The following is a 20,236-nucleotide window of genomic DNA, read 5'->3' on the forward strand; positions in this document are numbered from 1 at the left end:
GGCAGAGGCCCCATAGAAAGCACCTACTGGGGCAATGCCTAGTGGGACCATGGAGGCAAAAACCAACCTCCCCCAACCCTGGTGGCTGTTTTCAGGTGAAGAGGTCCCACACTGACAGAGCTGCTGGTATGAAACTCCAGCCTGGGAGAGTCACAGGTAAGAGACTCCAACCTGTGATAGCTGCAACTTGGACTGTGCCCAGAAAAACCAGGAGGTAGAGCCTTGGGGGCCCAGTTCCCACACCAGTGTATCTGAAAGGCAGAACTTCAAGTCAAAGAAGATCATTCTGGAGCCATGAGATCTAATGTTTTGCCCTGTTGAGTTTTGGATTTGGTCAAGACTGAGTATCCCTTTCTTCTTTCCTATTTCTCCCTTTTGAAATAGGAATGTCTATTCTGTGCCTGTCCTACCATTATATTTTCCAAGCACATCACATGTTTGATTTCACAAGTTCACAGCTGGAGAGCTATTTGTCTCAGGATAAATTGTAACTTGAGTTTTATCCATGTCTGATTTAGATGAGATTTAGATGAGACGCCAAACTTTACATTTTTGAGCTGATGCTGGAACAAGTTAAGATTTGGGAGCTATTGTGATTAAATGAATGTATTTTGCATATGAGAAAGACAAATTTGGGAGACCCAGAAACAGAGTGCTATAGTCTGAGCACTTGTGCCATGCCCCTATACCCACCAAATTCTTATGTTGAAACTTAATCCCAAATGCAGTATTACCCGTAAAGGCCTTTGAGAGGTTATTAGGTTATGGTATCAATGTACTAACAAAGAAGATTGAAGGGAACATTCCACCCTTTCCATCATGTAACAACCCACTACAAGGCACCACCTTGGAAGCAGAGAACAAACCCTTACCAAACAATCTGCTGGCACTTTGTTCTTGGATTTCGTAGCCATCAGAACTATGAGCAATACATTTATATCATTTATAAATTACCCAGCCTAAGGTACTTTGTAATAGCCGCCTGAACTAAGATGCTACTCCACATGTATTCTTCAAACCTGCAGCATTGGCATCACCCGAGAGCTTACTAGAAGTACAGAGTCTGGATATTCATGCCAGAGCTAATGAATCGTAATGTACATTTTAATACCACCACCCCTCCAGGTGATTCTTGTGCACATGAAAGTTTCAGAAGCACTATTCTACATGATGGGTTTTCAGTGAGGGGCTCTGAGTTCTTCAGTGGAAACAAAACCAGTGTTAGGAATTGAGGAAATCCAGTTTTTGCTTGTTTCTAGAAAACAGAGCTCTAAAAAATAATTGAGTCCAGGTGTCAGCCTACCATTTGAGTTCTGCATCAGTGATGTAAAATCTCCTTTAAAAAAACCAAAATCCTCAATATTCCATGCCTCCTTTAGTTAGCTTCCCACATCCAGCATACATCACAGCTTAAGCAGGAAAGCATTAAACCGGGAATGTGAGACCTGAGCGCACCAGTTTTGTGCTTGTCTTTAGATCATGTTTTCTTCTTTGAGGTTCAGCTGACTCATCTCTTAAGGTGGGTAGGAATACAGGCTTTTCCTCCCTCAGATGTTTTGAGTTTCAGATGGGATCAGATTTGTGAAAGTTCTCTGAAAAGAATACCAATGTTGCATAAAATGAGGTATTATTTAAGCATTAGTATTTTACTTGCCATTTCCTAACACATGCTTGGTTCATGCTTAGTAAGACAGATCCAGGCCATATCACGATTCACATTTGAGGACCAACTGTTGTTTGTTCTTAGACTAGAAGCCATAGCAGCAAAGGTAGGATATCTTCCAATTAAAAGGTTTTGGTTCTAATTATCTTGCACAGCACCCACACAGCAGTAAGTTTTCCCTTACCACTAACAGAATTCTAAGAAATAACCATCCTTCCTTCCTGAATCCCAAAATCATTAGAACTGTGAGTTCTCCCCGGGGGCCCTTACCCTCTTTTTGTGCTTCAGCCACCAGGTCCCTGGTGATTCTTGCTTCACTTTGAGGAGCAAAACAGCCTTGTCCATACCAAGAAGGAAACTTTTTGCAACTACCAGGACAAACAGCTGTTGTCCTTGGATCAAGAGGCAAGCCACAGCTTGAGAGCTACATACTGTCTATCTTACATAGGGACGTGCTTTCCCTAACCTCCTGGTCTGAGCCCTGTCCACCACCTGTTTCCCTGGTACATGAACTCCTGTCTGTGTGCAAATCTGTATTCTTATTGATGCCCTTTTACTTGCTTCAGATATCTGGATGTTGAACCCTGGTCTCCTACTCAGATTCTTTGCCTGCTTCTTTTGATTCATGCTAATTCATTCAAATCTCATTGTTGCTGTCGGTATTCACAGGATTCACACACCTTCAGCTCCAGAGCTCCCCAGGGATCCCCTGGTTGTGATATTTGCCAGTGTGTAGCAGCATCAACCACAGCTGAAGTGTCTTGGGCTGGCTTCTCCTGGGTCACTTGATCTTAAGATCTCTGAAGCCTTAGTACTGAACATCCACATGCTCTTCACTCTCATGAAGCAGCATGTTCTATTTTTGCTGTATCTAGGTGCCATTGTTGTTATCTACAGCTCCATGGTGGTGCTATGGGAAGCTTTCTCACAGCTCTCAGGTTAGATTACTTAAGAAATAAAAATTTTTATTTCAACTTTTTAGTTTCAAGGGGTATATGTGCAGGTTTGTTACCTGGGTATATTATGTGATGCTAACATTTTGAGTATGGTTGTGCACACACAGTAGCCAGTAGTTTTTGTTTTTTTTTTGTTTTTTTTTTTTTTTTGAGACGGAGTCTCGCTCTGTCACCCAGGCTGGAGTGCAGTGGCCAGATCTCAGCTCACTGCAAGCTCCGCCTCCCGGGTTTAGGCCATTCTCCTGCCTCAGCCTCCCGAGTAGCTGGGACTACAGGCGCCCGCCACCTCACCCAGCTAGTTTTTTGTATTTTTTTTAGTAGAGACGGGGTTTCACCGTGTTCGCCAGGATGGTCTTGATCTCCTGACCTCGTGATCCGCCCGTCTCGGCCTCCCAAAGTGCTGGGATTACAGGCTTGAGCCACCGCGCCCGGCCGCCAGTAGTTTTTCAACCCTTCCCCCACCTGTAGTCCCCAGTGTCTATTGTTGCCATCCTTGTGTCCATGAATAACCATTGTTTACTCCCACTTAGAGGTGAAAATAATGGGGTATTTGGTTTTCTGTTTCTGTGTTTATTCACTTAGGATGTTGGTCTCTAGCTCCATTTTGTTCCAAAGGATAAGACTTTGTTGTTCTTTTATTTGGCTGTATAATATTCCATGGTATACGTGTACCACATTTTCTTTATCCAATCCAATGTTGATGAACACCTAGGTTGATTCCATGTCTTTGCTATTGTGAATAGTACTGCAATGAACTTACCACTGTGTGTGTTTTTGGTAGAATGATTTATTTTCTTTTGGATACATAACCAGTAATGGGATTACTGGGTCGAATGGTAACTGTTTTAGGCTCTTTGAGAAATCTCCAAACTGCTTTCCACAGTGGCTGAACATTTACATTCTCATAATTTACATTCTCACCAACAGTGCATAAGTGTTTCCTTTTCTCCACAATCTCACCATCTTCAGTTTGACTTTTTATAATAATAGCCATTCTGACTGGTGTGAGATGGTTTGACTGGCATTTCTGATTAGTGATGTTGAGCTTTTTTATATTTGAATGAAAACATTCAGGCACAACAGAATGTGTGCTTCGTGATGCCACATATAAAGTGCAGAAGCAAGCAAATCTAACCTTTGGTTTTAAAGGCCAAGGGGAGTTGTTATTTTGGGGAGTAGGGTAATGGCTGGAAGGGGCAAGAAGACTTGTATGTCTTATTTTGAGAAGTGTTTGTTCACGTTTTTTGCTCATTTTATAATGGGGTTATTTGGTTTTTACATGTCCAATTGCTTAAGATCCTGATAAATTCTGTATGTTAGACCTTTGTCAGATGAATAGTTTGCCAATATTTTCTCCCATTCTGTAGGTTGCATCTTTACTCTGTTCATAAGTCCTTTTGCTGTGCAGAAGTTCTTTAGTTTAATTAGGTCCCACTTGTCAATTTTTTTGTTGCAACTGCTTTTGAGGACTTAGCCATAAATTCTTTCCCAAGGCCAATGTCCAGAATGGTGTTTCCTAAGTTTTCTTCTAGGATTTGTAGCTTGAGGTCTTACGTTTAAATCTTTAATCCATCTTGAGTTAATTTTTATATATGGTGAAAGGTAAGGGTACAGTTTCATTCTTCTGCATATAGCTAGCCAGCTATCCCAGCACTATTGAATAGGGAGTTCTTTCCCCATTGCTTATTTTTGTCAACTTTGTCAAAGATCAGATGGCTGTAGGAATGCAGCTTTATTTCTGAGTTCTCTATTCTGTTTCATTTGTCTATGTGTCTGTTTTTGTACCAGTACCATGCTGCTTTGGTTACTGTAGCCTTGTATAGTTTGAAGTAGGGTAATGTGATGCCTCCAGCTTTGTTCTTTTGGCTTAGGGTTGCTTTGGCTATTAAGGCTTTTTGGTTCCATATGAATTTTAGAATAGGTTTTTCTTATTTGTGAAAAATGATGTTGGTAGCTTCATAGGAGTAGCACTCAATCTGTAGATTGCTTTGGGCAGTATGGTCATTTTAATGATACTGATTCTTCCAATCCATGAGCATGAAATGTTTTTCCATTTGCATCATCTATTATTTTTTTAGCAGTGTTTCGTAGTTCTCCTTGTAGAGATCTTTCACCTTGGTTAGATGTAGTCCTAAGATTTTTGTTTGTTTCTTTCTTGGTGGCTATTGCAAATGAGATTGTGTTCTTGATTTGGCTCTCAGTTTGAATGTTAATTGGTATATAGAAAACTACTACTTTTTTACGTCGATTTTTGTACCCTCAAACTTGACTGAAGTCATTTATCTCTTGCAGGAGCCTTTTGGCAGAGTGTTTAGAAAAAAATTACTCAAGTATAATAAACATACAGAAAAGTAAACACATCACAAATAGCTCAAAAACTATTGAGTGAACACACCTGTATAATTCCCGTTTAGAAAGGAAGAACATGAGATCTCAGAACCTTATTCATGCCTTCTCCTAGTTATTAAAATTTCTAAGATAAATACTTGCCCCTCACAGCCATTACCCTCTTCCCCAAAATAATCATTCACCTGACTTTTAACACCATCATTAGATTTGCTTGCTTCATATATGGAATAATGAAGCATGTACTCTCTTGTGCATGGATGCTTTTACTGAATGTGTTTGCAAGAGTCATCCATGTTGTGTGTAGCTGTGGTCTATTCTCTTATTAGCACGCAGTACTTCACTGTATGACTACGCTGCTATGTACCTACTTGTGATGAGCATTTGTTTATGTCCACTTTTGTTCTATTAGAAGTAGTATTACTAAAAATACCCTTATGTCTTTTGGTGAACGTAAGGCATTCATTTCCTGTTGGGTATAAAACTAAGAGTAGAATAACTGGGTGAGAGGATGTGCGCACCTTAACCTTTAGCAGGTGTAGCAGCTTTCCAAAGGTGGTGTACCAAGTTACACTTCCATTAACAGTGTATGACAGTTCCAGTTACCCTGTATCTTTGCAAACATCTGGTATTGTCTTTTTTCATTTTAGCCATTCTGGTTATTGTGATGTAATTTCCATGATAACTAATTATTTCAAGCACCTTTCAAAAAATGTATTAGTTGTTTAGATATTCATTTTTATCAGTATCTGATCAAGTCTTAGCTGCCCATTTTTCTATTCACATTTTTTTTCTTTTGACACGTGGGAGCTTTCTATGTGTTGTGAATACTAGTACTTGCAGGTAGTGAAAATCTTTTCTATGGTTGGCCTTATTACTCAATTAATGGCGACTGTTGATAGTGAAATTTTTAACTTCATAATCAAGCCCATAAATCAAATTTTTTCTTTATGGCTAGGTTTGTGTTCTGCAAGAAGCACAGCAATTGACAGGCTGCTGCTGGTATAAAATTGCCCCTACTTTAGCATCTGTTGACATGAAAGTCACTCAAAATAGTCAATACTTTTACCATCTGTAAGACTTTATCAGATTTTCCCGAACATTTTGACTGTTCTCAAAATGCAGCCTAGAAATTGCCTTGACCTTCCGTTTATCCATATGCTGCTGATCTACTATTTATCTTTATGTCTCCCCTTAAATATATTATAAGACTTATTGACATGAGCTTAAGAAATTCTGTCCCAAAAGATCCCCAGTGAAACAAGGATCTCTTGGAGAAAAAAAAAAAAAGTCTTCATAATTACATAGCAATCAATTTGCTAGATGAAAACAAAATAAATATTCTGATTAATTGCATTGCCTTATAAAGGAAAAATGATTAGTCTTAGACTGTTAGGGTTATTAAACCCCAGAGACTAATTAGAGCAATCTGAAGCCTCACAAGAAAGAAGGCACTATTGTTACACTTCTTTTACAGATAGAAGTCGAAGCACAACTGTAAGAAATAATATATGAAAGTCCATAAAGCAGTGCCTGTCACATAATAAACAGCCAATAAATCTTAGCTATTGTTGTTATTACAAGTTCTTTATATTGCAGTTATGCAAACTGAAATTCAGGGAAATAAAATACCTTGTCTCTACTCACATGGATTTCTGGTTGCAGAATTAAAACTAAGCCCTCCATAGTCATATTCTCATACAAGGGATACTTTCTACTAAACTATAGTCTGTCAGAATTTCTCATCTATAACAATTCTGGAAGGTATTTACAGGAAACATCAATTCAAACTTTAAATAACCAATAGGACTCCAGACATTATTTTCATTGTTATCACTTTATAAATGATAGTACTATGCTTCTAATGATTTGATCTTTTTATTGAAACATTCTTATTTTTAATAAAATCTTTCAGTAAATATGAATGTATCTTCTCCACCTAAATAGGTATGATGAGTATTTCTGTTAGCTTTTGTTGGATAATAAAATATCTTAAAATTTACTTAAAATAATCACTATTTTTTTTAAGAATCTACAGTCACCAATTGAGGCTGTGTTTACATGAGTGGCTCTTCTGATCTCAGCTGGGCTCACTCCCGTATTTGTGAGCTTGGATATTTTAATTGAAAAATCAGATCAGCTATGCAACTCTGCTTCTGGGAGTTGAATGGGTAACAGCTGGGTGATACAATACTTGGGCCATGCATCTCTCACCATCCCTTAGGCAGTCCAGATTTATTTACACGGTGATCATGAGGTTCCAAGAAAGCAAATAGAGACCTCTCGGAGCCTAGCTCAGACATAGTAAACCATTTTTGTTGTTGTTTGCTACATTCCATAGATCACAGCAAGTCACAAGTCTAGCCCAGATTCAAGTATTGAGGAAATAGACTGCACCCCTTGATGGAGAATACTGCAAAAATCACACTACAAAAATGTTGGATATAGAGAGGAAAAAAAACTGTGTCCATTTTTCAAACGTATCGCAATGAGTATGCATAAGAGCCAGGTAAACATGTTAACTTTATCCTTACTTGGATTGGAGTCTCTTAGTAAACGAAAGCTTTTCCTGCACTCAAAAGTGAGGGTTTATATTTTTCTCCCATCAGATGAGCAAATATTTTAAAATTAAAATAGGCAGGGTTCAAAATGGAAAAAAATATGCACTCTCACATGCTGACATGCATATGCATCAGGAATTCATGACGAAGGTATTATAAACAAGTAATCATGGATTTCACAAAGATAGAGCTCTATGGCTATTTCATAAAGCACCATTTTTAACACTGAAAAACTGGGAAAATCAGTGCCCAAAAATAACTGGTAAAATACATTATATTATAACCACATAATGAAATGCTACATCTTTATTGAAATAAAGATCTTTATTGAAATAAAGATGTAGTAGAAGAATATTAAATGATGTACGAAGGTAGTCATAACATATTAAGGTAAAAAGATTACCTACTATGTTATTTATTTGCATGTTTTGGTATAACTATTTTCTAAAGATATCACTATTAGTCATTTTGCTTTTTAATTAGAGGGAAAAAAATTCTTTGACTATAAATTTGTCATTCCTTTTACATGCTGCAATGTAACAAAAAGTCCCATCCCAGGTGTATCTTCAGTTATATAGTATTATCACAGAAGAATTTACGAATCACTACTGACTATATGACGTTGTTTAAATTTGAAACTCTGTGGTGACTCATGACTAGGCATGCCAGTCATTTGCTGTTTTAATCCTTCAATAATTAGTACAAACAGTAGAGTTTGTTTGTAACAGAATCCAGAAATTTTTGTTGATAGGTCCAGCTTTGCCATGTTTTAGTTGAATGGCTTGGAGAAAATTACCATCTGTTTTTCATTTCATTTTCCTATCTGTCAAGTGAGGATATGTCTGAATTCAAACTCCTTGAGAGAAAAACCTACCATGTATAATTCAACTTTGTGTCCTCAACTTCCTTACCTAGGGATACATTTTACATACTTAGTAGCTTACCTGTCTACTTCATGGAAGTATATCAGAGAATACTGGTAAACATACCATCACTCTGCAAGCAAGGTTTCCATAGGGAAGGAAGATGAATCAGACACTTCTTATATGCCAAGTCAGATTCTCTTATAGTCACTTATCCCCAGGGCTTTTACCATCAGTGGCTACCAACTTTATGGGAAGTCTGACCAACTTCCTATGAGCACAACCCAATAGTATCTCACCATACATCCATATCACACCTCCACCTACCTCCTGTCCCAAGGTTTCCCTGTTGATGCACAAGAGTGAGAGCACTTAAGTGTTCTAGTGAAGTCCATGCTGTAACACCAAAGATCACTTGTCTCCTTCATGCTACAGAACTAAGAAAAGAGTCACTCTATTGGCGATGGTGATCCATCCTGACTATCATGAGAAACTAGGGTTGCTGATATACAATGGACGAAGGGAGGAGAAAGTCTAGAAATAAAGGTTCCCTAGAACATCCATTGGTGTTTCTCTCCTCAGTAATAGTAGTAAACAGATAACTGAAGCAAGAACAACCTGACATAAACAAGATATTTAGAACCCTTGGGGACAAAGGTTTAAGTCATTGTACTGGGCAAGCATTCCAGGTCAACTGAAATGCTGGTCATACGTTGGGGAAATCTAGAAGAGATGATAGAGGAGGGAGATGATGAATATCAAGTAGAACCTAGGGACCAGCTGGAACGGTGGCAACTGTAGACTATTTTGTTAACCCTCTTTTCAGGGTTTGCTGTGGTAATTGCCTTGAAGTGCTCTGATTGGATTTGTACCTCTTCTCCTGCAGAAGATGCCATGTTGTAGCACAGGAGCCAAATGCCAAGTATAATGCCTCGCCCCTCACTGAGTACTTTCTGCCTCTTGCCCAGGGTTCCCCGCTGATACTAAGGTAGAACACGCTGCAGAGTCCATATATGCTCATCCAAGAATTTCAGAGGAATTAACACCCATGGGGTTAACTTTTGACCAATGGGAGACCAGGAGCCCAGGAGAAAAATTCTTCTCCCTTCCTCTCTTCATACAGACCTTCCTTGCAAACGGGTCATTTACACAACCTCTTAGAAGATGATCCTGTAAGACTGAGCCATTAGTTGCTCTTGATATCAAGTGGTGACTGGCTTAATAATGTACCTTTGTATTGGCTTTTTCTCCTTTCTTGACTCATTGCCCTTTTTGCTTCCCTCCTATTCCCTGAGATTGCACTCTAATAAAGTAGGATATAAGCCTTGGCCTCAGGCTCTGATTTCTGCAGAAACAAGTACAAAACAGAAAATAATTGGCAGGCCCAGTTGTGGTATTCACACCAAGACAGAGTGATTTGTAGGGTAGGCATCAAGGCTCCTAGAGGTGGGGAGACACAGGAAGAAAGTCCTAAAGATTTTCCCCTACTTGCTACACTCAAGGTTTCGCTCCACTGTGGATTCTCTGATGCTGACATTGTGTAGATTTAACAGCAAAAACTCCCCCACACTCATTACCCTCATGGGTCTTCTCCCCAGTGTGGATTCTCTGATGTATAACCTCTCTTCCCCAGAAGCAAAGAAGATTTTGTGAATTTCCCAAAAGCCTTGCCCAATGCCCATGATTAAGGCAAGGAGTATCCCTATAGTGAACAATGGGCAGACTTTCCCATAATCCTTTTCTTCTTCATAAATCTTGGTTCTGATGGTGCTGACCTCATCACTCCAAGGATGAACATGAGATCAGGCCTGGCCCATCAGAGGCTTTCTTTATCCTATTGCTGTGGTTTGAATGTTTCCCTTCCAGATTCATGGTGAAACAATCCCCACTGTGGTGTTATTATGCAGTGGTGCCTTTAGCAGGTGATCAGACCACAAGGGTTCCCCCTCATATATAAATCAGCGCCTTATAGAAGGGCTTAAGGGAATTAGTTTAGGCCCCTTTTTGTCCGTCTGCCATATGAGGATGCCACCATGAGAGGATGCCACCACTGATGAAGCAGCCTTCACTGGTCACCAAACCTGCTGGTGCCTTGATCTTGGACTTCTCAGCCTCCGGAATAACTGTAAGAATACATTTGCATTGTTATAAGTTACCCAGTCTGCGGTATTTTGTTAGAGAGGCACAAATGGACTAAGAAACCTACATACCAGGATTGCTTCAGGGATTGGTCTCTGATTGGAGCCAAGCCAATCTTGGAATCTTTATACCAGTGCTTTAAGGAAAAATGCTTTCTGCTGGGGCACTGACGCTGGAAAATGTCAGTCTTGAGCCTCTTAGTGCCCAATAATTAAGCCAACAGAACAAAAGTAGAGCTTAGAGGTGAAAACAGATTTTCACCATTACCATGCAACCTAGTTGGGACTAGCAAGAGGTAAGCATTCAACTTCTAGGAAGAGTCAGTGTGTTTTTTTTTGTTTTGTTTCTTTGTTTGTTTGTTTGTTTTTTCGCAACCACAGTATGAGATGATGTGATGGCACCTTCATTAGTTGAGATTTGAGGGTAGTAAAAAGGCCATTCGAGCTAGTGTAAGCATAATAGACTAATAGGTAGGGTTTACTTCAGATACGACTGCCTCTGGGGGTCCAAATAATATAATCATAACTGCCTACTTTCAGCTGAGCACTGCTTTTTTCCTCTTCTTCTTCTTCCTGTAGGCTTATTGGGCAGATTCCATGTGGAGAGCAGCCGTGGCCTTGAGGCTCTGTGTGGTGGTGATACTGACTGTAGTCCCTGGCAGTTGCAGGAAGCAGAGAGAGAAATATGATGAGGCAGCTCTGGAGAGGGGGAGCTACAGGTGCACCCCTGCATTGGGAAGAAGCCATCAACAACTGCAGCAAAGAGACTAGATACACCACACACTCCTGGTTTTGCTGGGGAATTTAAGAAAAATGCAGTCAGAAATAAAAGGTGGAGTTCTAGGAGTCCTCCTGGAAAGAAGCTAGGGAGAGAAATTCTTCTGATTGGCAGTTTTTCCTCTATAGCTCCACTTTTGTCCTGCTAAAAGCAGGAATCAGATCACATGTTAAGCAGATGACATTTGACAGTCACAACGCAATACTTTTTCTCATTACCACATAACATTCCCCTACTACACCATTTAAATTTCTCACTCTCACCCAGAATAATCACAGATGAGTCATGAGAAGTGATAAATAAAAAATATGATTTTTTAAGTCAAACATGAGTATCAAACTATAAAGACCCAGCATGTATAAAATTTAATTTTGCAATTAAACCTCCCAACAATGTTTATCTCCTACCACCCATTATGTGTACAGATCTCATTGTGATGCTCAGAAATTAAAGTATGTAAGATGTGTGGTTCAAGGAAATTACTTTTTAAAGAAAGAAAACCCACTGAAATTTATTGATTCCTGTCACTGAAAAAGTCAGAAGTAGGAGTAATTACCATGAAAAGGAAGTTAAAAATGCTAGAACCCCAAAAGAACTAAGATCTAGCCCAGGCTTCTCTTAGACGGTACAGATGGGAGAAAGTCCTAAAGATCTTGCCATACTTGCTACATTCAGGCTTTCTCTCCACTGTGGATTCTCTGATGCCGACATTATAACAGATTTAACAGCAAGATCTCTTCTATACTCATTACCCTCATGGGTCTTCTCCCCGGTGTGGATTCTCTGATGTATAACCAACTTGGAACTACTGGGGAAGCCATTTCCACACTTCTTGCAGAGTTAGGGTCTGTCCCTACTATGGATTCTCTGATGCCTGATCAGATTGACTATTATTATCAGCTCCCCCACACTCCTCACACTGATCGGATTTCTCTCCAGTATGGACTGATGACAAATCAATGAAGAATTGCCATTAAATGATTTCCCACACTCCTTACATGGATAGTGTGGATTCTCTGGCTTCTGACATACTAAGAGGAAAAGCTGATGCACCTTCCATACTCCTCACATCTGAAGAGTTTCCTTGCATAGTGGCTTCTCTGTTTTTCTTTAATATGTTTTTTCCTGTGGGGATTCTCTGGTGCTTCTCCACGTCACATGTTTCTGGGAAGTCAGCTTCCTAAGAAATATTCTTTAACAGCCCACATGACATCACCACGTCTGTTTCTTCAGAAATTCCCTGTGTTGATGTGGACTCACTGTCAATATCGGTCTCAGCATCTTTACAGGAGTCCCTGGTCCCCTCAACAGGGGGATCATCCTGTGTGTCCAGGAACCCAGGCATATCCCCTCCCACCAAGTTTGCAGACTGGGTAACCTGGTGCCTGGCTTTCAGGATTGACGGCCATCACCTGGGCTCCTTCTCTCTGGGCTTCTGGGGAAAAGCAGATGCTCCAGTGGCAGGTGGCCAGAAAATAACTCTTTATTGTTGTATTTTGTATGAAGTACAGCCAAACATTTCTGAGTCAGTTGTACAGAGGGGGAAAAAAAACAAATGGCTCCCCGTATCCTCCTCTCCTGCTAAAGAAGCAATATGGGGAAGGGATAATCACTGTTCCAGGGTCCTGAAATCCTTGTCTGGAATTTATACTTTCTGATCCTGTCTCTAACATCCAGAGCTCAGATAACAATCAGCGGGTGCCTTCTAGAATAGCTGGAACCTCCATCTGGACACATAGAGGGGCCTCAGTGGTAGCTTCATTCTCCCTGTGATTAATCCGCAGGATTCTAGGGTGGCTTCTGTTTCTTTTGGAGAACACATAACTTTTAACAAAGGGATTTTGAAGTTGACAAGCTCCCAAACTCTGTGATAAAGCAGTGAGTTTTGCCAAAAGTAAGTTGTGTTCTGTCACTAATTCCATCTTCTTTCTAGATGATTTTAGTGTACTTTTACCTAAAGAAGAAGGGCTCCTGAATTGTTACCCTTCTAGAAAAGGAAAACAAAAGCTCCAGCAAGATAAATCAAGCTAATACTAACAGTCAACTGAAAGGAAATGGGATGCTTTCCTCTGATAAAAAAAAAAAGTGGGGGGGCATCAAAAGTCAAAATCAAAATGCTAGCAGTTTCCCAAACACACCCTCCTCTTCCAGTCTTTCACCACCCCATTTGCCATTGTCTCTGCTTGGAATGGTGCTATGCTGGCTGGGGTCATAAAATGATGAAAAAGAGAAAGTGGATCCCTGCCTGTCTATAATCAGGAAAGCACAGGATGTACAAGAGTCTTGAGAAGTGCCCCCTCACCCAGACTCTGAAGGTAAGAAAAGCTTCCTGCAGAAAACGCTATCTAAACTGAAAACTAAAATCAATTTTGACAATGTAAAAGATAGTGTTACAAGCAGAGGAACAGTGAGCGCTAAACCTAGAGAGACCGGAATGACTGCAAGAAGTTCAGGAGAGGTCATTTATTTGGGCAGTGGGAGGTGAGTTGACAGTAGAGAATAAGAAGAGAGAAAATGAGAAACGGGAAAGGGAAATAGGGAATGAAATAAAGTGAGAGAGGGGGCAGCAGCCACATCATTAAAAGTCATGTTTAGGTGTCTGCAATTTATCTTAAGAAAATGAAGAGACATTAAAGAAATTTAATCTGGGGTGGGATTTGTACACCTATGTTTGAGAATCTTTGTAATCCCAGTGTCTAGCATAGTGTCAGGCTCTTAATAGGTGTTCAATAAATCCTATGGTGAGTGGTGTGGCAAACCAACATAACAGTCTGTATAAAAGCCATCTTTTTAGTAAGAACTATTTATAAGCATACATATTTATAAATGTGTACATAAATATTTGTAAATGTACAGAACAGTAAATTATCAGACCACAATCACAAAACAAAAGGCATAACAATGGTTAGAATGCCAGCATCACATCCCCAGGGCTGAAAACAATAAATTATTCATAAGTATATTCTCACTGCCTAAACCAGATACTTTTTCTAATGTTAACACTAAGGAAAGAGCTGGCTTTCTGAAGAAGAGAGAAGAAAGCAAGAATGTTCTGGAACCTAGGGCAGGGAGAGATGGCAGCATAGCCATGAGGGTATGGCTTTATTCTACCTACATTCAAATCCCAGATCCTAACAAGACTCCCAGATGTAGATTCTTGGCCAAAGCTTTACTCTTTCTGTATCCAAGTCTACTTTGTAAATGAGAATATCAACTCGTAAGTTTATTGTGGGAATCTAGTTACACAGGACCTGCAAAGCACTCACACAGTGCCTAACATGTAGTGAATAGTTACTGGGAAATCACTCTTCTAAGTGCAAGAGGCAGGCTTTGGAGAACAACATTCTGGACACATTGGAGACACATGGAATTCCTGAGAGCAGGCAGCAGGATAAAACTTAAAAGGAAGGAAGAGTTCCAGAATTCTGATCTATTGTTAAATTTTTATCAAGTTAGGTCTCCTTTCTTGAGAATTTAAAATTGGAACTAAGATTCTGGTTCAGTTTATGTTTATTTATTCATTCCATAAATATTTGTTAAGCACTTACTATATGCTAGGCACTGTTACAGGAACCAAAGATTTGACAACTAAAGAGAGAGAAACAGAGAAAGAGAGAAAAGGAAAACCAGGAGAATTATACGTGAAAAACTATTACAAAGAAGGTCTATACCTACAAAAAGGAAGCAGAGTGATTAGGCTGGGGTTCTCCAGACATTTTATGAGATGAGTTTCTTTCTGCTTTCTTGAGCCTAGGGATGAAGTGCTGACAGTAAGATTCTAGAGCAGAAGAAAACACACTGGGAAGCAGAGAAGGGTAATAGCAACCGACCAGAGATTCTGCAGATACATTTGACAACAATCAGCAGGTCCTGATATTCTAATTAAAGTCACGGGGTCAGGGGAGCTTCTGGGACTTCCTGAAGCATCAAGAAAACTCGTAAGAATTAGGGAAGAGCAGAGATAGCACAAGGAACTGTATTTTATATCATATAGTTTCTGTTTTAACTGTATGATATAAAACAACACCATTCTAGGAAAGGGAGGAATACACTACCTGTTCAAGAGGAGAGGATTAGGATGAGAATGAAAGAGCAATAACAGCTACTTCAAAGGTGATGGGGAATTTGGAGCCATGTGTTGAGGATTTGCGACTGGTGAGAGGGTACACAGTGTCAGACAAAAGACAAAGGATGACATTGCCAAAATCTCATTCAAAAAGGAAAGGAAATAGGAAGTCATTAAGAATCATGATTTGCATCTGTTAAGGATTTTCAAAAGAAAATGGCCTATTTTTAATTAAAAAGCAAAAGGGGATAGATAAAAATTACAAATGTCTTTTTTTTAATCAGTGTAACCAGCACGGTCCACACGTTCCATGAATCCCCAATTCCCAAATGATAATGTCTCAGATTCTTATCCCAACTTACTGGTTAAGTTTAGTCCTTACCAGATTTCCATCCCCAAATATTCTGGACTCCCTGGGAAATGCTCTCATGCTCTCCAAAGCCATCTTGATTGTCACCTGCCACCTCAGTGAGCCCCCTAGCTCCAGGCCCCTCTCTGCGGGGACCACTGCTCACCCCAGCATGCGTGACCCCCTGCTACCTCCACAGGTTTCCCTCAGGCAGCTCCTCTCATTGAGACCGCTTCACCTGAAGCCTGGGTATACTCGTTCCTTCAAGTTCCCAGTTAGAACAGAACAAGTCGTCAAGAGTCTATCGACGTTTTGGGGATAATTGGAGGATTAAAGAAACGGAAATAGGGCAGTAAAATTGAAATTGCTTTCAGATATGGTACACTGAAAACCTATAAGCCAAGACCCAAGGGTCCATGGCAGCACTCCTCCCAGCTAGTCCACGTGTTAGGAACCTGCTTCTGAACCACACGTATACCCCAGCGAGTTCCTAAAAATATCCTGCTTTTCAATGAAAAAAGTTCCTAATCCCAAGGCCTAGGAAAACAAGTTTATTCCTTCCATGACCTCAGACCTGCCTCCCCACTTCAGGGGGAAATCCCACCAGGTTGAGGTCTGCTCTATGACCTTCTGTAGAGTGAGCCCCAAAATACACAAGAGTTCAGGAAATGTATTTTCCAGTTCTGGCTTATTCACTCCTGAATTATGCGAGATTTGAGACATCAGCAGTCCAGCCTGTGTTGACCTGCATCAGACTCAGGCCACATGAGGTGAAGTGAGACCTGCACATGTTTCCAGCCATGACAGGTCTCAGCTTCCACTCGTCAGTCACTGCTAAAACATACACATGGATTTATCCAGAACAAGAGCAAGAATACGTGGCTGTAAGGAAGTCCAAATCTCTGCAAAGGAAACAAGTCTATCCTCAAAGAAACAATCCTCTCAGATGCAATTCTGTCTGCTCTAAAGACAAACTTAAATTATTGTAACATCAAACAGTTTAGCTCTTTGGGATCAAGAAATCTCAACCCTTTTAAAGTCCAAACAAAGAACTCTGCTCTGTGTTCAACTAAAAGCCCAAGGGATGGAGGATAACAGCCCCAGAATAAAGGATGATGACGCTCTAAGGAGTTATTTTTCCAACTTCTACCTATTGCGTTAAAGAGTATCACATAAGACTCTAATATGTAACCAATTTAATATTTGTGATTTTTAAAAATATTGTGGCAGTGACTATAAATATGCTACACATTTATCTTTTAGAATTAAAAAATCCTGAAGATCTAACATGTGTGAAAGGGCTTTGACAAGCATTAAGTATTGCCTCCACTCCAAGGAGGTCAGCCTTGGGAAAGCTAAAGACAAAATAATATAATTTGGATACAATGCAACTTGAAATAAGCCTAAGACCTTACATGCCAGATACAGAGTAGGAAGGTGCTCAACTTCTTTCATATCCCAGATTATATTCTTAGTACATTTTGAAAACTCCACCCATATCCCTGGCCAGAGGTCTTTGCAGTATTCATCTTTCTGAACCCTCTTAACTACTTTAAAGTTCTTTGGTGCTAGAAAGTCACCAGTAGATCACTTGCTATTCAAACTGTTTATATGGTTTCCCGTATCTAAAGTCTTCCTACATTTTATTTAGAAAAAGTGAATTTTCCATATGTCTTCAAATCAACCTTGGACTTCCAATTAAACATGACAGCTTGAACATACATTTATCTTCACTTCTTCCCAGCCCCACTAAAATTGCTGTGAACCTAATTTTTTCAAAAGGCTTTATGTACAATGGCAAGCCAAATTCCTTAGGCTCACAAGTTCCTTGGAGGTATCAGATACCTCTAGGGGCATGGGAATTTGGTGAAAATCCACATGCTGAATATGCAATCTCTAGTTCTTTTCCCCAAGTTAACTCACACAAGGCAAAGCTGCCAGACATGTGCTCCACAGCCAGTAGCTTGGAGAATTCTAAGAAAAATTACAACTCAAGAGAAAAACCTAAATATATTGACATTTTGCATTCTCCCCTCTGCAATGAAATGTCCTGGACACAATCACAAAAATCAGCAAGTCTCATGCTCACATGAGACTTTCCAAACAGTTTTTCAATGGCCCACTCTCAGAATGAATAGGCAAGGATCACCCAATGTTTGAGGAATGCTTTTAAAATGAAGATAGAGACTAAAACAGAATGGGGTGGGGGCAGGATACAAAAAGAAGGCAGAGCTAAATGAGGGACGAGAAGAATACTTGCGAAGATCTATTAATTATTATGCTCCAAGAGATAAGAAAATATTTTGGAAAACAATAGAATGCTTTTGAAAAATAAAAAGGAACAGCACGGAACAAGAAACAGGTTGTGACAATTAAAAATATATGTTAAAATTCATTATACAAGAGAAGACAGAAGTTGAGCAGATCTCCCAAGAAGACAGGTAGCAGTGGTTGCCTTGGGGTGCAAGGCACTGAAATGCTGCCACACGAGCTGCTCCCACTGGAGCTGTGTCATAGCTGGCCCAGCCCCAGAATGGAGCTTCCTGGGCACCATACAAATTTAGCCCACCCTGAACAGTCTGAGGCAGACAAGGGCTTTTGAGCTTTTGTTCCTACCTCCTTCCTCGCACAGCACCAAAACATTCTAAATCAATGTGGCAATTTATTTTATTAGACAGATGGTTGAAATGCAGGATGCCAATATCTCAATATTCAATTCAGTGCGTATAGATACTTCCGAGAAGAAAGGGAAAGAGGCCCCTCAGAAATTCCCCATTTCCTGTGCCATGTGTGCTACAAAGCAAAGGGGCATTTCTCCCCCAACTCCACCCCCCAACATTTCCTGCTTCCATAATCAGCTCCAAAAGAAGATTAAAACATAGGAAAATATGAGCCTTTGTCACCCATCACCGTTGAATAATGATCACTTTAGTCATGAAGGAGTTTGCTCTGATAAGGAAATGCACTGCCTGGAAAATGTAATGTTTCATATTCATGCATCTGTGCTCTTGCAAATGCTTTTTTGGCTACATTGTATTTTGTATGATTAATTTTCCACTAGACTTACAAAGGAATAAAACTCCTTTAAAAAGTTTAACTTGTATTTTCTGAATAACTTCTGACACCAAATGCTGAAGTTATACCTTAGTTTTCACTAGGAAGAAAAATGTTATTTTCATTAGCTGGGCATTTTCCGTTGGACATGGTCTTTTTCAATGTACCTATATACTTTTCAAATTTATTTAGCAAAGCACGTATTGAATATACATTATAATATGCTGAGTCATCATTCCTATTATGTCTTCATAAACTTCTATGGAGAAAGAATACAGTAAAACTTCAAGGATCCTCATTCTCCAGCCCATAGTGTACACAGCAGGATACTGGCGAGTCATCAGAGCACAATTTCAAAAGTGTAAGCAGGGAAGTTCTACAGAAGAATGTCATGACACTGAGCTGGGCTTGCTGTCTGTTCTCAGAATACAACACTATCCCTCTTTTCAGAATTTAATTTAGGTTCATGGAAAGTGACAGAAACTATACAGTCCTATGTTGAATGAAGAACCAGGAAGATGTATACAATAGGTGCCAATTCATACATATAAGGTATTACTGTGCAATACCATATTAGTTTTGCACAGTAAGTGTTGAACAAAAACAAAACTAAACTATAGCTTATTCTCACACATCCTTGACCCCCTCTTCCCCTACCCCCAAACACAAGCAAAATTTGATTATGTTAAGATGGAGCTTTAAAAATCTCCCAGGGGATACCAATAATCAGCTAGGGAGCACCTTCTCTCAGGGATCTTTTAAGTCACTTCTAGGATTTCAGTAAGTAGAAGATATGGTCTGTGCCCTCCAGAAACTTGAAATATAATTAGAAAGTTAAACCAGAACAGGGTAATAGAAGAAGACCCTAAGATAAGTATTGCAGAATTTTCAGAATGTGAAAAAGCAGGAGAGATTGAAGAAGCCATTCTGGAAAAAGACAGGAGAAGAGCGTGGGGGGCGGGGGCAAGGTATGTGGGGGCACAACGAGTGGACAAGCAGCAGGCCCAGCAAACATGCAGAAAAGACTGGCTACCAGCAGTGCCAGCCTAGTCCTGACCCAGTAATTCTCCCTTCTGGGGTGTTTCATTCAGATTTGCTTAAAGTGTCCTGAAGGTGGAAGAAGAGTATCAACTAATAGAGACATGTGAGGCCTATCTTCAATTCAGCCTCTTCTATAAAGCCTTCCCAGACCAAACCAAACTTACCTCTTTCCTCCTCTGAAGTCAGGTAAGGCAAAATTGAGTAGTTAATCCAACTCCTTCATATTACAGAGCATGATCCTGAGAGATTAATTTGTTTACCCAATGTCACAGGGGTAGGAGAAGAGCCAAGTAGATCCCTGCTCTCCCACTGACAGCCCAATGTTCCCTGCATTATTTCACCTTTTCTTCTTATGGAAAGCACATGTCAGTTCTTAACATCTCAACTCATATTTTTAAAACCCATGTTTTTCATCATCATC

This window comes from Colobus angolensis, unplaced genomic scaffold, assembly GCF_000951035.1.
Source record: "Colobus angolensis palliatus isolate OR3802 unplaced genomic scaffold, Cang.pa_1.0 Scaffold15, whole genome shotgun sequence".
Taxonomy (NCBI): domain Eukaryota; kingdom Metazoa; phylum Chordata; class Mammalia; order Primates; family Cercopithecidae; genus Colobus; species Colobus angolensis.